The sequence below is a fragment of the Lycium ferocissimum genome, chromosome 5 (assembly GCF_029784015.1).
Source record: "Lycium ferocissimum isolate CSIRO_LF1 chromosome 5, AGI_CSIRO_Lferr_CH_V1, whole genome shotgun sequence".
Lineage (NCBI taxonomy): Eukaryota > Viridiplantae > Streptophyta > Magnoliopsida > Solanales > Solanaceae > Lycium > Lycium ferocissimum.
Window position 1 is genome coordinate 8,524,191 of NC_081346.1, and position 3,839 is coordinate 8,528,029.

Here is a 3,839-nt window from a genome sequence, read left to right on the forward strand (position 1 = left end):
CATGACAAGAATCAGAATGAATAGCAATAATTTGTGTCATTCAAAATTAAAAATTGTTAAAAATTAGAAAAAGTAGATACGAATTCATCTTTTTATATTAGACATGGACCATTAAGTTAGAGTCCTTTACAAACTTGGTAATGTTTGTGTCGGTAGTGCTTTACCCAAATTCAAACTAAATATGGCCATAATGGCGGCACCAGTAGGGTTAGAAGTTTTTGCCAAAATAAGTAACATAATTTTTTTCCCGTCAAAGTCTTCTATTACTTAGACTGTAGAATTAACCCAAACAAATTTGTTTATAGAAGGAAATAAATAGATTGCGTCATAAAAGTAAACTCAAAAAAGGAAAAATTCTAGGTGAAATAGAATTGGTTACATGCACGTATTAATTTTTTGTAAGTATCAATTGTCAGCAGGTATATTTTTATAAGGTAAAATAATTAATAAGTATTAATTTGAAAAAAATTTGTAAATGACAATTTTGTGTATTGTAGAGTCTTTTAATCAAAGAATGTTTTACTTTTAAATAAAATGTTCAAACAACATTTCTAGATTGACTTCGCTTTTAATATAGTATAGATTAACAATATTGCACCTCTCTTAGGTATTTATAAAGTGAATCTCAAAGAATGTTTATACTTTTGATTTGGTCAATGTATAGTCAAAGAATGTTTATACTTTTGATTTGGTCAATGTATAGTTAATTGTTGTATGCACATAGATGAACATTTCATTTCTAGATTGACAAAATTTATAGTAGAACGGCTAATTGAAGGTTTCACTAATTTTTCACTTCTAATTTTAATCATAGGCAAAGTGATTTGGCACCTCTCTTAGGCCATAATTTTTATTTATATTCTCTTAATTGCACCTCCTCCTTTTACTCTTCTCTCTAGATCCTTTTCAATTTAGAAAGTCAAAAGTCTCTATCATTAATTCTCTAAATAATCAACATCGAATGGCTATTGAACAACTTTAACATCATGGTCTTTAATACAGTCATATGCATCATGATGTGAGTAAGTAAGTAAATATCCATATTTAATCAACTTATATGCATTTGAAAAAATAATAATTACACGCATATGTAGGCGGAGTCACGCGGAGTAACATAATGAACTCAAAAAAGAAAAGTTGACTTTCGTTTAGCTAATGTTATCGTCTTATTGATATACTCTAGAATTTACACAAGGGAAAAGGCTGAAAATAAGTTAACAATGTAAATTTTTTTTTTTTTTTTTGGGGGAGATCTCAGGTAAACCGCAGCTGATACCTTTCGGATGCTCTTTTGTAGGTAGCGGTTATGTTTATAGAAGATTCCATTTGTTCCATGGCTTCAGCAATAACTCGCAAATCACATAAGAGATGTAGAGCAACAAAGTTGTTAATTGCGTTGTAATAATGCTTAGTGCGGACATTTTAATGTTATTCTTTTTTAGAATGAGCCTTGTGAACGAGAAGGTCGGTGAGAAAAATCAATCCCGAGATCTCTGTGTGTAAAACCACTCACCAACAAATTCTGCCAACCCTTGCGGGTTAATTTTTGTTGGAAGAAAATTTTAAGACAATTTGAGAAATTAAAAATAAAGAATGGAGGGAATAATGATTTGATCCCCTTTCCTCTTAAAACAAATGATTAACTTGATCCGCTATATTCATCTACACAAATATGAGACTATGGAGAAGCTAACATATTTAGTTTAGACTCCCGCTTTTTCTCATAGTACTTTTATACGTCTACTTAGAAAATGAAGAAAAAACTCTCTTTATTTTGTATACACACCAATTTTGAACTTATATTCTCAATATATGCCTGATAAAAATTTGAATTCTTCTTTTTTATGTAAGTTTTAATGTGAAATTTATAATTTTAATTTTAGCCATTTATTTTCAAATTACTCCTTGAGTCTTTCAATTGCATAAAATTTACATAAGCTTCATTAATAATATATAAATTAATCATAAAATTTACGGATTAACATAGAAGTATATTATTTTAAAGTTTTGTATTCTTGCAAAAAAGACATAACATTTAAATTTGTTATAAGCCCAAAAATCTTTTATAAATTTACTAATAATAATTTTATATATATATCTACTAAAATCAAAGCGTTGCAACAAATTTATTCTTAGTAATGAAATAACTAGCTTTATGTTTATGTAGCTCTAACATCTGCCTGTTAGTTAATGAATTATTGGTTACATGCTAAGCCTTTTGATGTCTGGCCTGTTACTTTCCCATTCGGTCTTATTTCTTTCTCCTCGTTTTTTTTTTTTTTTTTTTTAATGGATGTCTTTTCCCTACATAGGCTTAGTCTGATGCTAAGAATCAATCCTCCAAGGTTCACGTGACTTTGGCATCTTTAGGCTGTTTTGAAGCTGGAGTTTGTCGATAAGCAAAAAGTCACTTATCAGCTTTGTAGGGATCTAATAAAATCTACATTAAGATCTAGATCATCAAAATATTTTAACACCGGTGCACTGACTTCCCTAGTTCCCCTTCAAAGCATATGGTAATAATTTCCTTTCTGCCGTGCCCAGAAAATGCAGAGTGGGATGGAATACTATATACTCCTTTTGTGCTTCTGCACTTGTGTCCCTTTTGAACTGACTTTGTTTTCTTCAAGTCTTGCTTAAAGAGTTTCAGGAGCATACGCCATAGCTGCCATGGTACTGAGCAGCGTAAGATCAAGTGTTTTTCTCTCTCGGAATGTTTTTCACATAAGTAGAATTTTTTACAAACTGAAAAACTTCTCTTCACCAAATTATTTAGAGTTGAACAGGCACCATTTTATAGCTGTCCACCCAAAACAAGATTAACTTGAGGCTGCCATGGTACTGAGCAGCGTAAGATCAAGTGTTTTTCTCTCTCGGAATGTTTTTCACATAAGTAGAATTTTTTACAAACTGAAAAACTTCTCTTCACCAAATTATTTAGAGTTGAACAGGCACCATTTTATAGCTGTCCACCCAAAACAAGATTAACTTGAGGAGGAGGACTTTGAAGTGGAAAAGGTTACCCTTTGCTGAACAAAATCTTGTCTGAATCATTATTTCATAATGCTATGGGTGGTGTTGAATTGTTTTATTTATTTGCTTTTTATGCAGGTAGACCTGTTTCATTTATGTGTGAGAAACTCTGCTTGCAGCTAATAGAAGAGATCAACCCTCTAGAGTTCTTTTTTTTCCAACTTAATAAAGTTGCACTATGATGTATGTGGTGAGTAATATCTACGGTAACAGTCCTTGTTACTTGAGGAAAACCAAAATCAGTAGCAATGTAGCATATCCTGCTTTCCGATCATCAGAAGAGAAGATTCAGAACTGTATTTTCAGCAAATACAAGCTTTTTTAAACAATAAAACTGTGGCTGTACTGGTTATGGCCTTAAATTTCAGTTGCCTTCTTGCTTCGCAGTAGGTGTCGGTACTCCTATAAATTTTAGAGTTAAACCTTATGAAGTAATACAGCATGCTGATTGAGTGCAAAGTTAAGCCATTTGACTTTTGGGATATTGCTTTGCTTCTCTTTTGAGAGTGTTCATTTCAGCTTTTTTTCCTTCGTAGGAAGTGTGCTGGACACTTACGGTTTATCTGACTCAACTAAATGATAGGTTCGATTAAGTACATATTTTTTCCAAATATGGGCAGAGAGGAATGTATCTTTTGGACGAGGGGAGGGGTTTACTGAACATCTATCTTTTTGAAATATGCATTTTCTTGTCTAACAACTGGACTTCCATTTGATGTTGACTTTGTAAAGCAGTCTCTTTAAGTTTTTGTCAAGGATTATTTCATCGTCTAATCCAAACTCTAAAGGAGTCGGACATAAGCGCA

The 3,839-nt window shown here is 31.9% G+C and overlaps 1 long non-coding RNA gene across 1 annotated transcript; it reads left to right on the plus strand.

The window, feature by feature from the left end:
* Nucleotides 1–2,234: 2,234 nt before the first annotated feature.
* On the plus strand, nucleotides 2,235–3,400 carry LOC132058162 (uncharacterized). The gene is made up of 2 exons (XR_009415197.1): nucleotides 2,235–3,018; nucleotides 3,112–3,400. It is a non-coding gene; the product is annotated as an uncharacterized LOC132058162 (long non-coding RNA).
* Nucleotides 3,401–3,839: the final 439 nt, after the last annotated feature.